This window comes from Mustela nivalis (assembly GCF_964662115.1).
Source record: "Mustela nivalis genome assembly, chromosome: 15".
Classification (NCBI taxonomy): domain Eukaryota; kingdom Metazoa; phylum Chordata; class Mammalia; order Carnivora; family Mustelidae; genus Mustela; species Mustela nivalis.
Window position 1 is genome coordinate 7,961,701 of NC_139034.1, and position 17,827 is coordinate 7,979,527.

Below are 17,827 nucleotides of genomic sequence, written 5' to 3' on the forward strand. Positions count from 1 at the left end.
GGTTGCTGATCTCACTAAGGTAATTGTATTACCTTAAAAAAGTGTTTATCTCTTGAAGAACATGTATTACCACATACGGTTTTCTCAGCTGGTTACAATTATAGATAAAAGGATTAACTGACTTTTTTTTTTAAACTATAAATCATAACCCTGTTGTTTTTGCTTTTTTAAAGGGATAGCTAAACATAATAAAAATTTAGTCATCTCAATAACTTTTTTACTAGGTTCCTGTGATCTGGCAAATACAGTACAGCCATGGAAGAATATCTATTTAGTTCATTTTAAATTTTGCTAAACAGCTTGGTTATTAGGGAATATTGTAGTACAAATTACACGGATTTAATAATTATTTAACAAATCTGCTTGCTAGTCAGAAATGTCTTGGTGGGGGTGCCTGGGTGGCTCAGTTGGTTGGGCATCTGCCTTCAGCTCAGCTCATGATCTCAGGGTCCTGGGGACAGGACCTGTGTCTAGTTCTCTGCTTAGTAGGGAGCCTGCCTGTGCTTGCTGCTCTGCCTACTTGTGCTCTCTATTTCTCTGTCAAATAAATAAATAAAATCTAAAAAAAAAAAAAAAAAAAGGAATGTCTTGGTGCACTTTATGGTGTTCCTCAATTCTGCAGATTGTACCTTTAACATATTCGTGTTTGCAGTGGGCACTCCTAGAATAGCTTTCATTTTGAAAAGTGTTGAGTGTATTCATTTTATTCTAAAAAGGGGAAAGGGAAAGGTGGTCTTTTCTTGTTCAATTAGAATATAATATTAGGGCACCTGGGTGGCTCAGTCAGTCGGTTGGTCCTCTGCCTTTGGCTCAGATCATGATCTCAGGGTCCTGGGATTGAGCCCTGCATCAGGCTCCTTACTCAGTAGGGAGTCTGCTCTTCCCTCTCCTAGAATATAATATTGATCTGGAGGGGCAAAAAAGTAAACTATTTTCAGTAATTTAAGTGTATCGCCCTAGAGGCTTTAATTTTTTCACTGTTAAAACTGCCTTCCATTTGGCTGTGAAACATAATGGGCAGAAGAGTAGAACTGCCAATATTAATCATTATAATAACTACCATGAGGGACTACTCTGGCTGTCACTTTGCTAGGAGCTTTAAGCTTTCATTCAGCTGTTAATTATGACAGTAATCCCATGAGGTCACCACTTTGCATTTAAGAAACTGGAGTTCAGAAAGTTTCAGAGATAATACATACAATTTGGATTAGGGTAAGTGGTTACCTATGGTTGGAAATGATACTTATATGATCTAAAAGCCGTTAGTCTTTACTAAGTTGTTTCTCTGAAAAGATAAAGTTCTGATAGAACCATAATTTTTTCCTTCTTGGTGAAGAGCATTTCATAGATCATTTTTGTTTAAACCATATAGTTGACAAAAGAAGTAGGTTTCACATGCAAAAGGTCATCATAGTCCTATTCTAGGACTCATAATAAGATGATTTTTCAAAAGAAACTCAGTAGGATTGTTTTGTTATAATGCAGTTGAATGATTTTACAGAAATCATGGTTTTAATTCTAAAACATGAGAGAAGCTGATTGCTGACTTAGAAGTGAGATCACACAGTATTTGTCTTTGTCTGACTTCACTTAGCATAATACCCTCAGGGTTCATCCATGTTGTTGCAAATGGCAAGATTCCATTTTTATGGCTGAATAGTATTCGTGTGTGTGTGTGTGCATGTACACACATTTTCTTTATCCATCATTCTTCAGTGAATACTTAGATTATTTCCATACCTTGGCTATCATAAACAATACTGCAGTGAACATGAGTGCATATATATTTTTGAGGTAGTATCTTTATTTTCTTCAGATAAATACCCAGAGGTAGAATTGCTGGATCATACAGTATTTCTATGTTTAATTTTTTGAGGAACCTCCATATTGTTTTCCACCGTGGCTGCACCAGTTTACATTGCCACCAACAGTCACAGGGGTTCCCTTTTCTCCACATTCTTGCCAATACTTGTTATTTCTTATTTTCTTGATACTAGCCATTCCAGCAGGCATAAAGTAATATCTCTTTGTGTTTTGCATTTCCCCAATGATTAGTGATGTTGAGCATCTTTTCATGTGTCTGTGGCCATCTATATGTCATCTTTGGAAAAATTTCTATTCAGATCTTCTGCCTATTTTTAAATTGGATTGTTTGGGGTTTTTTGCTATTGAGTTGTTTAGAGTTCTTTGTATAATTAATTTTAGATATGAACAGCTTATCAGATACATGATTTACAAATATTTTCTCCTATTCCATCAGTTATGTTTTCATTCTGCTGGTGGTTTCTTTTGCTGTACAGATTAGTTTGATATAATCCCACTTGTTTATTTTTGCTTTTGTTGCTATTACTTTTGGTGTCAGATCCAAAAAATCATCACCAAGACAAATGTCAGGGAGCTTATCACCTATGTTTTCTCCTGAGTTGTAGAATTTCAGATCTTATGTTCCAGTCTTTAATGGGATTCATTTCAGGTATGTCAGGATGGTTCAACTCCACAAACCAATCGGCTGCTTTCATTCAGCTGTTAATTATGACAGTAATCCCATGAGGTCACCACTTTGCATTTAAGAAACTGGAGTTCCTGATTTTAGAGGAAAAAGCTTTCAGCTTTTCATTGTTGAATGTGATGTTAGCAATGGACTTGTCATGTCTGGCCTTTATTACGTGGAGGGAACAGTCTTTCTGTATTGCCTTTGTTGAGAGTTTTTACAATAAATGGATATTGAACTTTGTCACATGGGATTTCTGTCACATGATCATCTCTGTTGAGATCATCAGGTCATCTTTACCTTTCATTCTGTTTATATGGTTTATCACATCGATTGGTTTGTGGAGTTGAACCATCCTGACATACCTGAAATGAATCCCATTTGATCATGCTCTATAATTTTTTAACATGCTATTTAATTAGGTTTGCTAATGTTTTGCTGAGGATTTTTGCATCCATGTTTATTGGAGTGTTGTCCTCTAATTTTTTCTTGTGGTGTGCTTGTCTGGTTTTGGTATCACGGTAATACCATCATCATAAAATGAGTTTGGAATGTTCTGTCCTCTTCTATTTTTTGGAAGAGTTGAGGAGATTGGTATTAATTTTTCTTCAAACGTTCAGTAGAATTTACCAGTGATACCATCTTGTCCTGGACTTTTGTTTTTTGGGGGAGATAATAATTGCTTCTTCGCAGAGATTGGCACCTAAAAAGTAGAGTTACCTTGATTTTGGTAATGAGCTATCAGTAAAAGGACTCTGATTTTATTTTGTCAAATCTTTTTTGTAATGATGGTTACTTAGTGAGATGTTTACCTGCATGGTTTATGTATTTATTTTGTATGATGCTTTTGGACAAGGAATTGTACACACACACACACACACACACACACACACACACACCCAACACACACACATCTCCACAGTTTAGGTGCAAGCATAAGAAAATGGGTTACTATGAAGAAGAGTAACATTGTCATAGCTTAAATGTTCTTCTTAGTGATTCTTGAAGTGTTAGGTTTTCTTTTTCTTTTTTAAAACAGTTTTATTTGTGGAATAACTATTATTATTAAAATACTTAAATGGTAGAATAGTAGATAGAAATTTAGAAAATCTGGAAAACAGGCAAGCAAGAGTAAGAAAAATACGTATTCTCTTCTACCAGGTATATACCTGTTTGTTCTTGTCCCCATTGATAATTTTGGAGAGTTTTCCTAATCTATAGTGAAATGTACAGTGGATTAATAATCATTTTTGATACTCTCCAAGGACGTCCCCTAATTCCTCCTTACCCACTTGTTTCTTAATCTTTACCCACTGTTTCCTTGAAATTGCCTCAGCCTATATAGTAAAGGTTTCATTTAAAGTTAGAGAGATACTTTCCTTCATTTTCAGCACTATCATACCCATACCTTTTGTAGCCATATGGGTGACAGCTGTTGAAATGAAGAGCAGACAGACCGAAGTTGAGGAAACAACTCGTTTTGTGGAACACATTCAGTTTCGGGTGGCTCTATAGAGTAGTAGTAGTCATTAGCTGAATAGCATTTGCAGCGTGTGTGCACTTGACTTAGCCCATGCACGACTCCCCTGGCTCTGCTTGCTCTCCTTGCTGGTACCACAGCACAGCATGCCAAAAATAGTTAATTGTGTGCTGTGGGGTTTTTTTCCTTTTTATATAAATATCTATGTTTTTAGCAAGGAAAACATTTTAGAAAACATAAGAGAAGCAAACCTGTGCTTTGCAGAGTGGTATTAATAAGATATATGTGTATTAAAATTACAGTTGGACATCTAGTTTCTGGTGGAAGGATACTTGAGGATCCTTTTCTTTCACTGAACGGAAGTTTACTCATCACTCTATGGTATAATGACATTGGGCTACTTCGGAAGCATTTCTTAAAACTTTGTGCCCCGCTGCTGGCATTTGTATAGGAGGAAAATAAAAAACAGCTGTGTAGGGCCTGGCTGCTGCTAGGCGTATATGTGCAGGTACAAGTACGTGAAAAGAGAGATCTGGCCATTTCTGAAGCTGGTTGCCTGTTCAAGCGCTGCTGGTGGATTCCACAAGCTGCTCTTGTTAGTATTTGTCATCAGCAGATGGCAGTTTACTGACTGGGATAATCACGGGCTGAGTTCTCTAATGGCATCACTTACGTGGGCATGCCCAATGGGAAATGGTCCTAATATATCCAAGTAATGATTTACTCTTGCTTCTAGGATAGCCATGCAGCTTTTACAAGCTAATTTAGAATATGTAATTGTACCAAGGTGTGTTTTTGTTTGTATTTTAAAGGGTGGCATCAGATGCTGCTCTTGTCCCCCTAGAACTGAATTGAAAGACGTTAACTACAGTTCCAAAATGGAATTATGTTGGGAAAGGTGAAGACATTCTTTTAGTAATAGAAAATAGGAGTTAGGTTTTAAAGGGAGACTTCCACACTATTCTGTTTAACAAACGTGTTTCAATTCATATTATTAATCCTGAATTATGGATTGTTAGGTGAACCATGAATTGTTGAAGTTATTAAGTAATAAGAGATGAACAGAAGGAAAAGTTAGTATTTTTACGTCAGTTTCCTAAGTAAAAGTGCTAACATATGACAGCATAATTGTTTCCCAAGGCAACTAAATGGAAGTATATTTTCTAGTGAGTATTCACCCAAAGAGTTAAAAAACATTAATTTGAAAAGATATGTAGACCCCTTTGTTTATTACAGCATTATTTACAATGGCCAAATTATGGAAGCAGCTCAAATGTCCATCGAAAAATGAATGGATAAAGAAGATGTGGTATATGTGTGTATGTACACAAATACACACAGAAATATTACTCAACCAAGAAAAAGAACAAAATCTTGTAAAATTCAACAACATGGATGGATCTAGAGGGTATAATGCTAAGTGGAATATGTCTATCAGAGAAAGACAAATATATGATTTCGTCCATGTGGAATTTAAGAAACAAAACAGAAGAAAAGACAAACTAAAAAACAAACTCTTAAATATAGAGAACACACTCAATTACTAAAGGGGAGGTGGGTAGAGGAATGGGTGAAATAGCTGAATGGAATTAAGAGTACCCTATCACAATGAGCACTAAGTAATGTATAGAATTGTTGAACCATTGTATTGTACACCTAAAGCTAATTTAACACTGTATGTTAACTACTAGAATTAAATAAAATAATTAAATTAATTTTAATTAATTAAAATAAAATACATTAAAGTTAAAATTTATAAAAAGAAGTATACTTTCAATCATGTGATGTCTAGAAAGTGGGAAAAGGTTTATATAAAATTCTATATAAAATTTATAATATTGTAATTTTTCTTAATATTGTCCTTTATTTTATGTACCTCTCAGTTATTCTTGTGCTATAATAATCTATAAATCATTGCAACTCAGAAGTGTTAACTAATCACCTACAACACAATGGCTAACACTAAAAAGACTGACAGTATCAAATGTTGGCAAGGATATGGAGCAACCACTCATATATTCTTGGTGGGAGCCTAAAATGGTATGACCACTTTGAGAAAGATCTGGCAGTTTGTGTGTGTGTGTGTGTTTAACATTTTATTTATTTATTATTTATTTATTTATTTATTTGAGACAGTGAGTGTGAGTGGGAGAGAGAGGGAGAGAGAATCTGAAGCAGACTTTATGCTGAGCACAGAGATTGACATCGGGGTCTATACCATTACCAAGAGATCATGACCTGAACTAAAGCCAAGAGTCAGACGCTTAACTGATGAGCCACCCAGGTGCCCCACTGTGTGTTTATTTATTTAAGATTTTATTTATTTATTTGACAGACAGAGATCACAAGTAGGCAGAGAGGCAGGCAGAGAGAGAGGAGGAAGCAGGCTCCCTGCCATGCAGAGAGCCTGATGTGGGGCTTGGTCCCAGGACCATGGGATCATGACCTGGGCTGAAGGCAGAGACTTTAACCCACTGAGCCACCCAGGTGTCCCCCCACTGTGTGTTTAAATAAAACCAAGCATAGATGTATCTTGAGTCCCAAGTCTTCCACTCTCAAGTATTTACACAAACATATGCTCATAGGAAGAATTGTACAAGAATATTCATAGAAGCTTTTATTCATAATCAAAAGCTGGACACAGCCCAGTTGTCCACCAATAAGTAGCATGATAAAGTGGGGGTACTGCTGAGGGATGAAAAGAACAGACTGCTAATATATACCCCAACTGGGTGCTGAATAAAAGAAGCCTTACACGAGAGTATGTACTCCATGTTTCCATATAGATGATATTCTAGAATAAGCAAAACTAATCTGTTATGGTAAAAAAAAAAATCAGGGTTGTGGTTAGGAAGGGACATGAGGGAACTTTCTGAGGTGATGATTATGTCCCACATCTTAATAGAGGTTTGTGTTACATAGATGCATGCATTGGTTAGAAACTCAATGAATATATACTTTAAACAATGCACAGATATTAATTTTACCTCTAAAGAAAAAATACAAACAAATATCAAACTTCAGTTAATGATATGCATGCTGTAACATTTAGAAAGAGGCATACTGACTTCTGCATTATACTCTGAGGTACCTAAAAAGCTATGTTGGAGGGAAGGATGGGTAGATACGGGATAAAGCAAATACATCAAATGTCAGTGGTGTATTTGTAAGATAGAGGCATTCACTGTAAAAAATGTTAAATTTAGAAAATTTTCATAATAAATTGTTGGAAAAATATTAATTGATATTGGAACTTTTTATGGCCTGTTTTTTCATGCATGATTAGTTATATAAACCTTATTTTGTTTCTCTTTGCTTCAATGATATTTATCTATATATACTTTTTTAAATATTTCTAGTTTTAATTGTGTTTTTCACAAAACTGATGACACTGGAGTATTTTCCTCATGTGAAACAACAATCGGTATCAAATGTTACAACTAACACAAAGAACTAATGTTTAATCATTTTCATGTCATTATTTGTGAGTGCTCCTCTGTTTCAAAACTAATTAAATTTGCCTTCTGCATTTTGTTGCAGAGTTTTGGAACCAGCTCCTTTGGAATGCTCTAACAGCTTGATGGCCTTGTCAGAGTTTTCAATATTTCTAAGCAGAGTCTCTAATCTTCTCTTAATTTTCTTCTGATCTTCAAGAGCACAGCCGATTACTATGGACTGAAACTTCTGGTCAACAGGCCCAGGTGGCACCTCGGATGAACACGCACTGTATAGTGACATCAAGTGACTCTTGGCATTTCCCAGATCATCCAGAAACTTCCTGACCACCTCATCAATGATCCTGGTGGCATGCTTTAGGGATTCTTGCTGCTGGGGGTTCCTAATTGTTTCTACTGAAACTTCAACGGTGAGGGTTCGTCCCATCAAACGGTTGGCCGTCAGATTTAATTCTTCTCTTTCTCCGTCGCTGATCTGCCTCATGTCCTGGCTATTTTGGATGCTGTGGATCATTTCCAGGAGAATTTCTTTCTCTTGCTCAACAGCAGTTGCTGCTTCTCTCAAAGCTTCCACCCTGAGCTCCAGCTGGTCCAGGCTCTCCAGCAGGCGGCTGGAGCGGTCGGCCATGGAGGAGGAGCGGCAGAAGCGCCCTTCGTTGGCTTTCGCGTTGATCTTCGCCTGAGCCATCTGAGCCTCTTAGGCGGGGCAGCCAAGAGGTCACCGGCCTCTCCGGCGGCGGCGAGTGGAGAGTCCGGCGGCTGCAGGCGTCGCCGTCACCGCGCGGGGCGCCCGCCTCCCTCTGACGCCCGCGGAGGGCGGCCCGGGAGCTATTTATCTATATTTTTAATTATACTAAGTCATAGCCTTATTTGAGGAGTCAGGGTACAGAGAGGTAATTGTAGCTCCTTAATACAGTTGTCTTTCTTTGGGATTATTGGCAGTTTTCCCTTTTTTTTGAAACAAAAAGTAGGTAGCACCTGGGTGTTTCATTTGGTTAAGATTCTGACTCTTGGTTTCAGACTGGTCGTGATCTTGGGGTTGTGGGATTGAGACCCACTTTGGGCTCCACGCAGGGCATGGAACCTCCTCTGGATTCTCTTTCTCCCTCTGCCCACCCCCCACCTCTGCCACAAAAAAAAGAAAAAAAAAGACAAGAAAAAAGTGGGACTGAGTGGCAATGTCTTTAAATAGATTATTATACATTGTGTGGTTTCTCTGGGAATGTATTGCATGTTGCTTATATAATGCCTTTTTAGTTTTTTCTTTAATTGACGGGGTAGAGGGAAGGAGTGGTAAGAAGTTTCCCAAGTTCAGGTTCATACAGCCTGTGTGTCCAGAGGAAGCAAGAGAAAGAGAGTACCGAGTCCAGTCACCTGACTTTTTTTTTTTAAGCCAATTTCAGTCAGATTTTGTCAGTTGCAGCTGGAAGAATCCTACAGAGATAATCATTCAGTTTGTATCTATAAGCAGTGTTGCTTAGGGGTTCTTTATGTAGTGAATGATCCTGCAGTTAGGCTTCTAGGTCTCTATGCATATTTTGCTTGTGTGATGGTTGTCTGCTGACTAGATTGGAAGTTCTTTGAGGAAAAAGACTGTCTTACTCCTGTTAAATACACTTTCTGTTCTCATATAGATATGTAAACCTAGCCTAAATTGTTTCTCTCCTTTATATATCCTGGGTAATTTATCAGTAATTTTGAATTAATGATTAATTTTTTAAAATTATTGGTTTTTTTTTATAAATTTTTTATTTTTTATAAACATATATTTTTAGTCCCCAGGGGTACAGGTCTGTGAATCACCAGGTTTACACGCCTCACAGCACTCACCAAAGCAACACACCCTCCCCAATGTCCATAATCCCCCCCCCTTCTCCCAAACCCCCTCCCCCCAGCAACCCTCAGTTTGTTTTGTGAGATTAAGAGTCACTTATGGTTTGTCTCCCTCCCAATCCCATCTTGTAAAATTATTGACCTTATCCTGTGTGCTAGTTGGTGTGTTTGGTGCTAAGACTGTAATGCTGAACAGAACACGAGCCCAGCATTCACAGAGCTTCCATTCTGTGGGGGAGACATATAAAATAATCATACAGATAAATAATTACTTTGATAAGTACTAAGAGGGAAACACAAGGGTGTTACAAGACCAGGTAATAGGGGTCTATCCTAGTCTTGGGTGCCACATGAAACATTTTTTGTTTCTTTGTTTTAGACATCACATTTTAAAAAACAAGGAGTTGGTGCGCCTGGGTGGCTCAGTGGGTAAAAGCCTCTGCTTTTGGCCCAGGTCATGATGCCAGGGTCCTGGGATCGAGCCCCACATCAGGCTCTCTGCTCCACAGGGAGCCTGCTTCCTCCTCTGACTCTCTCTGTCTGCCTCTCTGCCTACTTGTGATTTCTCTCTCTCTCTGTCAAATAAATAAAATCTTTAAAAAAAAAAAAAACCAAAAACCAAAACCAAAACCAAAACCAAACCAAACAACAACAACAAAAAAACAAGAAGTTCTCTAGGAGAGGATAGTGGGAAAGAGTATTGCATACTACAGGCAGATGGAACATTTGCAAATTCCTTGCGCCAAAACAGGGCATGACACTTTAAAGGAACAAATAGAGAATCTGTGGAATAGAGAAGTGAAATCCATGAGGACTGTGCTAAGAAATAAAAGCTGGAGAGTGAAGTCCAGAGCAGAATTATGCAGAGAATAATGGGTAGGCCTTTATACTGGGTTAGGTGTGGGAGGTAAGGGAGAGGGCAGTATCAAAAGTCCCTTTGCGTTTCTGGCTTAAGTGCCTATATGGTGAGCCCATTCTCCAGTGGAGGACCAAATTTTGGTGGAAATGATTGTGGGTTTGATTCTGGGTCTGTTATGGTGTCTTTGAAACAACCAGGTATGTATTTTGTTATCATGCTATGAAGGATGTCACCTCCCCCAGATACTTTTCCTTTTGTGGCTCTTTATCTTATAGGTATAATATAATGTGGGAGTCTCTTCAGTCCTTACCTGCCTGCTAATCATTCCTGCTCTATACAGCTAGCATCTTAATTCAAGTTTTCTTTTTTCTCTCAGACTACTCTCATGGTTTTTTTTTTTTTAAACAGGACTCCCTCCATTCTTTCAGACTTCCCCTTAATTCTTGCTTCACAATATATCCAGAATAAGTGTTTGAAATTACAGATCGCATCTCATCATTGTCCTTCTTAGAACCCTTCAATACTTTCTTTTTGTTTATAGAACAAACATCCAAGTCCTTAACATTGTTCCCAGCACCTTGTGGATTACTCGTACCCCTGCAGATTTCCCAGGTTTTTCCTCATGCTCTCTAAGGACTTTTCAGTTGACCTTCTTCACATATCAGCTAAAACATCACATTCTCGGGGAAGCCTTACCTTGAACTTCCTTGTTGGGCTCCTCTAAGGATAGATCTTGTATTTTTATTGTTTTATATATATTTGTGACACTGGCTAATTAAGACCTTTGTACTAGATTAAGATCTGTGAGGGCAAGGACTGTCTGTTTAGCTCTCCACAGTAACCCTCTCCCCACCACAGTGCCTGGCATGCAGCCTATGACTAGCAAATGTTTGTTGAATGAATCATGAACTTTCTAGTGCTTAATTTATGTACCTGTTATGTGCCATGGTAGTTAACTGATAGGGAAAAACAACGTAATGTGTTTTGTTTTTTAAAATACATTATGTTTTACTCTTAGGTTTTCTTAATTTGGACTGTTCCCATGGAAACAGCAACCAAGGCTGTTGGGGTTACTATTATACTCTGTAGGTAATATTTGCTGCTGCCATTGTTAACCAAGACACAAAAATTTGAATTTTTAGATGGAGGTGTATTGGGTTTGAGAACCAAAGTATAAAAATTTAATTTGAGGGAGAGTTGTTAAATATTCACTTTTCCAGTACTCTTTTGAAGGTCTTCCTTTCCATTAAAATAGTTTGCTGCAGAGCTCTAGGAGTTGGGAAAGCATGAATGCTGTTCTGTTTCTGGTAGATAACTCTGTTGTTTGTTTTCATTCTACTGTCTATCACTTACTGATTTTCTTTCTTAATGAATGCTTTGTTAATAAGTAATACTAATATCCTTTACATAGTTGGAACATAATTATATTGTCTGTAACATAAGTGAACTTCTCTTACTAGGCATCGTAAGTTAGGATTGTTGGGGTGCCTGGGTGGCTCAGTCAGTTAAATGTCCACCTTGGACTCAGGGCCTGATCCCAGGATCCTGGAATTAGGACCTGAGCTGGGCTCCCTGCTCAGCAGGGAGTCTGTTTCTCCCTCTCACTCTGCCCCTCTGCCCACTTGTGCATGCTCTCTCTCTCAAATAAATAAAATCTTTGAAAAAAAATTAAAATAACGTGAAGTTTCCTTTAATACCTTAAAGTCCCAGAGGAAAGCTGCAAGCATAGTTAAAGCATTTCTTTATACACCCTTTCATATATGAAGGTTGCAGTCAGAACTTTGTAAAAATTTTATGCCCCATGGCAAATATGAGTAAATGTTTTCCAAGAAACTTTTAGAGATTGAGGAACATCTCAAAAATTGAGATTCTGTACAGTTTTATGTTGATTTGATACTGAATGCAGAAGCAAAAATTTATTTGGATTTTGTGAGTTAAAAAGAAATGCTAATTTTGAAGGCCCCATTTTATCATAGTAAATATAAAAATGAAAATGCAAATTTGTGGTAAATTCCCTTGAAACTGAAAATACGAGGTCTCCCTAGTATTTTGGCTCTTAAATACAAATAGCAATATCTATTTTCTTCTGGAAGTTAGCCTCTACGATGCTAACTAAGAACAGAAAATAAATAATTTCCCTCCGGGTCTATTATCCATTTATTTATATGAACATATATGAGTTTGTGCATATTTTGGCTTGTAGAACCTCTGCATATTTACTTTAAGTATATGTACTTAAAAAAATTATGGGTTTGGAATCAGATTGCCTGATTTGAATCAGGCAACTAGTAACTGATTGAATCATGTTCAATCAGTTACTAGCTTTGGCATCTTGGGCAAGTTACTTAATGTTTCTTACTTTCAGCTTCCTCATCTGAAAAATGAGATTGCTGCTGCTAACCATATCAAACTCATGGGGATTAAATCTGTTAATTCCCCATCTCCGTTAATAGCATGCCTGATATATAGTAAGCCCTCAGTAAATATCGGCTATTATAACTCTCTCCTCAGTCATTCCTTTTTTATGTTAAAATTGCTCTCATGAGTTAAACCCTGTTTAATTTACACTCTTTGTCTCTTCATGGCATCAGTCATGTGGCCATTGTCTAACAACAAAAATCCTAATATTTTGTCCTCTCCTCATGGTCTTGTTGTTTTCGCTTGTTCTTATTTTAGTTGCCTGCATCTCAAATCTTTTTCTGGCTACACTGTGTTTTTCCTTAGCTTACTGGGCATCAGTATTTCAGACAGGGTGGGCCATAGGTGTTGACCATAGCTGTGTTTTACTTTTAAACAGTGACAAGACTTCCTTCCTCCAAACTACCCACCCTCCCTGTCCCGTGCTGTGCTGGAAGGATTGAGCTGGAAGAAGCTTTGCTGGTTGTTTAGCCCAGTGCCTTTGTGCTGAAAAACAGAAGGTTAGAGTCTGAGACTACAGCTCTTCCAGATGATGGACATTTTTTTGTAAATCTTGCAAGATATTTTATTTCTCCACAGAGGATAAATCACAGAGTACAATAATAAATGGGTTACTAAACTTGGGCTTTAGAAAATATCAGGAAATTCTTATATTTATGATTGAGAAGCTAATCTTGAATTATTAAGGTATGTAGTTGTATTTTGTTGGGAAATGTGAGGAAAATTCACGTGTAGCTCTCTTTTCTTCCATATATCTGTGCTGGTTTTGATATGCTGACCCCTCGCCCTCTTGTTTCTCTCTTTATTATTTGAACATCCTGCAGTGTTGCTCAAATCCACCCCTCATTTGGTTGTTCCTACTCATTACATTCGTTCAAGTTCTCATTACCATTTATCTTTACCATTGCAGGAACTTTCTGTTTTGCCTTCCTGCATTATTGCCATACCTCCTAACCTGTACCAAATCTGCTGCCATAGATAATCCTATCCCCCCGCATGCAGACCTATTCACATCATTTTCCTCTAGCTATAATCTATCTAGTGATAGAGAGTTGTACTATTGATAATGGAAAAAACAGGAAGGCTGATGGATGCCTGATCATTTTTGAGGGAGAAAAATGCATATTTTGTTAGGGGAGGAAGGTCTGAATTCCTCTGTTAGAGACTCTCATGCCAGCAGGTTAAACTCTACAAAGAGGCATCTCTCCATGCCTTATAGTACTGGCAGTATGGGAAAATCTCCTTGTTAAGTCTGGTCCACTCAGATATCTTTCTTTGGCAGTATCTTAAATTAATTAAAGATTTGTTCCTTTAATATTTCATTTTGTCTTCCGTTATATATAAATGTCCTTAGAATAGGGTAGTATATTAATTTTCATAAATCTTATATAAACCAGTTTATTGAGATTTATTTCCTTAGATTTTGTTTAAGAAAGAAAAGGCAGGTAAGGGTAGAGAATGTAATACTGAAATATGAGAAGGGAAAGGACATAGATAAGGAGAGAAAAGATGAAGAAAATAAAGTTTATGACCTAGCATTGATCTAAGGGCTGGCCTCATCTTTAACTTTAACATCCTTTCAGTGGGCTCATTCCTTTTCCCCATCTTTCCTATGAGAATTTGTTTTTAGAAATAAAGTTCATCTAGTTAAATAATGAATCTGTAAATTCTGTGAACTGGATACTTCAGTAGTCATGTAGATTAAAAGTCATCCTCACAATTCATAAGTACAAATAATGATATAAGTCATATTTAATTGGAAATATTTCTGATATTTTTATTTATTTTTTAATATAAATAAAATAACTATTATAAAATAAGATTTTATTTATTTATTTGAGATACAGAGATCACAAGTAGGCAGAGAGGCAGGCAAAGAGAGAGAGGAGGAAGTAGGCTCCCTTGCTGAGTGGAGAGCCCAATGCGATGCAGGGCTCCATCCCAGGACTCTGGGATCATGACCTGAGCTGAAGGCAGAGGCTTTAACCCACTGAACCACCCAGGTGCCCTGAAAATATTTATTTTTGTGTAATGGATTTCTGGCCTGCTTTATGATTGTTCTCTAAGCCAAAGGATTTCCTTTTATGAGTATTACCCTACATGTCTATCTGCTTTTTACATTCCAGTGAAATAAATTAAAATGAAGAGAATGTACATTGAAAACATTTTATCTGCCAAGAGCCTCAAATTAAAAAGAATTTTTCTTTTATTACTTCCAGTTTTGATCAAATTTGTTCTTTTAAAAACTGTTGTTGTAAATATATATATATACAGGTTGAAAATGGTGATGTAAATGTATTCAATTAATAGAGTTGTGGATTAGATACCCAATTTTATTTGCCTGGTTCCCAGCCTAGCACATACTGGGCACTCAGTAAATAGTTATGGGGTATAATTTAATACATTAAAGATGCATGTAATTAATGCAATTAAAATTACATTAAAGTCTACAGTATAATATCTATGGCCATGATATTCTAAATCCATTCAGAATCAATATCCTGACATAATATTGTGAAAAGATGAATAAATTTCTCAAAAGCCATTAATTTCCTTGTTTTCTGTATATTGGTAGAATTATTTAACTCAATGGTGGTTAGGCAACCACCATTTTAACACCTCAACGTTTGAAAATCTGGCTCTTGTGCTTAACTGAATCTCTGTTTTATATATGTGTGTATTTTATTATTAAGAGTAGTTATAGTCAAAATTACAGGTATCCCTGCTTTTCAAAAATTTGTGTTCTGCCTCTCTGCTTTTTCAAAGGACCTATCTGTTTTCACTAATTGAAAGAAATCCAGAGAGGATTTTTGCTTTTACAAAGGAATTTTAAAAAGACCCAAAAGCAAAAATAACAGCCAGCATTTGTTGTGTGTTGAGCAGAGGCTGTGCACATGCAGAGGGGCCACAGCAGCCCCACAGCCCTTCAGGGTGAGCTGAGCTCTGCATCTTGCCATCAAACCACCAAAGCTTTGAACTGTGTCTGTGAGCATCTGTGCTTTGTCTCCATTTATTTTGTGCATCTTTTGGCAAGTTGTGTCCTAAGGTATGAGAAAAGCTTAAGAGATTTTTTGGGTCTGGGAATGCTCAGGAATCTTTCCATATAAATTAATAGTGATTGCTTCTTTGCTTTATGCCATTTCAACTTACAAAAGATTTCATTGGAATGCTCTGCTCTCAGATAGTGGGGGAAACCTGTATTTGAAGAGGATTTGTGGGAGGGAGCAAATTATGGGTCATTGGATTTCTGGTGGTAAGCAGATTTGGATGGGCACTAAATGAACTAGAATGGTCCAAGAATAGTAGTAGTAGGGGGTTGCAGTTATACCTGAGATATAAAGAAGCTGAAAAGTTAGAGTACAGGATTCTAATCCTGTAAGATTATAGGATTATAGGCAGAGAATAACTGGGTTTACTTGTTTTGAGTTGATCAAAGACTGTTAGATTATTAATGTCTTCATTGGGATGGACAGGGTCAAAATAGGATGACCCCTTGGTCCTTGGGACTTCCTCACAGATAGAATTCTACAGGCTAATAAGACCTTTTTGTGCAAAAGATTAGATACAACGGAATAAACTCTCTTTGTACTCTTATGAGTGATAGCCTTAAAAATAAAAGTTACTTCACTAGCAAAAATGAGTTTACTTGGGAATAGCGGAAAATTTCAATTTAAGACATGGAAGGTTTGTCACGCAATAGGCAAGCCCCACAAAGAAGAGGAATGTTATTTTATGGAGAAGAAGGAGGAAGTTGGGAGGGGTTGTTTTGAACAAAAGTGCCTTTGAGAAAAACAAGAGTTCAGGGTGGTGATAGTTTCTAATTGGTTGAGTTGCCAGGGGCAGCTGATTCCTCGTAGGAGATACAATGTCCATCTTTTCCTGTAATTAATGAGTCTTTCCTGTTAAGGATTCTTCTGTTGCAGTCTGTAATTGATTGTTCTTCCTGTAATTGACTGTTGAGTGGGATGGCTCCTACTTCTAGCCTCCCAGTTCCATTTAGTGAACTTTCCCTTTATTAATTCTCCCAGGTGTTTGGCCGAACTCTGGGCCTCCACAGTTCTTTATCCTGGGAGGCATGGAAGGATAGGTTCTATTCAGATCTCACATGCCTGGCTTCACTGGGGTGGCTGTCTCTGAATGAGTGCATTTACAGGAATAGGGAGCTTCCTGTAATATAAGTTGCTGTTTTTATTTGATCCCCTTTCTCTGGAATCCTCATGATCTAACTACCCCTTTTTAACACTGCCTTGGGATATGTTATTGAAATCCTCACTTTTAAGAAAGTTTAATCTAGACTTTTATATTTAGCATACAGAAAGAAATAATAATGTCAAAGAGATCCTGAAGATCTTTATCCTCCATCCATGTCATGCTCCTACCATTGAATGGTAGGGACTTGCTAAGAAGCTAGAGACCTGTCCTCACATGCCCCATCCCTATGTAGGTCCCCTTTTCTTTCTTTCCCTTCTTCATTTATCAATTTCACACACTATTTTGTTAAGTTGGAGAGTATGTATTACTTCTTAAATTAACAAATGAACTTGATTTTTTTTTAAGATTTTATTTATTTATTTGACAGACAGAGATCACAAGCAGGCAGAGAGGCAGGCAGAGAGAGGAGGAAGCAGGCTCCCTGCTGAGCAAAGAGCCCAATGTGGGGCTCCATCCCAGGACCCCAGGATCATGACCTGAGCCGAAGGCAGAGGCTTTAACCCACTGAGCCACCCAGGTGCCCCTGAACTTGATTTTTATTATACAAGTTGCTCATGGCCATTTTAGAAAACACAGGTAATCGTAAGAAGAAAGTAGTCACCTGTGATTCCCCATCCCAGTTAGTACTGCTGTTAATGCTCTGTATGTTATGTTTTAAGTTAAAGAACACATATATTAATCTAATGTAACTACTTTTTATTTGACCAGTTGGCCAATGATTTATAATTTACTGATATAAGTTAGTATAATATATGGCTTACAAATTTTTAAGTGAATATTTTTAAATGATAAAAATACTTAGTCTCCCCCACCACAAACCCCTGCCAAAAAAGAAAGGCAATTGCCTGGGCAGATGGTAGTTAGAAGATAATAGTGTTTGGGGGAAAATATTTTTAAAATCAGTAATTAACTTATATTAACTCTTTTCTATCAGAAGTTAATATATTCAGTAATATCTTTTTCATTCCTCCTTTAACTCTGTAATTTGGTATTAGAAGTGTGGGGCATTTTTAAATTATATAGTATAAAGACTGACTCATCTAACTACCCTTTTCAATTATTAAGCATGCTACAGCTAA

General features: G+C 37.2%; 3 protein-coding genes and 1 pseudogene across 7 annotated transcripts in view; 1 reads left to right on the plus strand and 3 right to left on the minus strand.

Moving 5' to 3' along the window:
- Nucleotides 1-17,827, minus strand: part of MTMR6 (myotubularin related protein 6) — an 821,484-nt gene that overhangs the window by 111,910 nt on the left and 691,747 nt on the right. The gene's annotated exons all lie outside the window — the stretch shown is intronic.
- Nucleotides 1-17,827, plus strand: part of LOC309848512 (uncharacterized protein) — a 321,975-nt gene that overhangs the window by 13,884 nt on the left and 290,264 nt on the right. The gene's annotated exons all lie outside the window — the stretch shown is intronic.
- Nucleotides 1-17,827, minus strand: part of LOC309848517 (ral guanine nucleotide dissociation stimulator-like) — a 729,203-nt gene that overhangs the window by 10,053 nt on the left and 701,323 nt on the right. The gene's annotated exons all lie outside the window — the stretch shown is intronic.
- LOC309848844 (BAG family molecular chaperone regulator 2 pseudogene) lies at nucleotides 7,313-8,240 on the minus strand (annotated as a pseudogene). Its single transcript has one exon. The product of its transcript is annotated as a BAG family molecular chaperone regulator 2 pseudogene (transcript).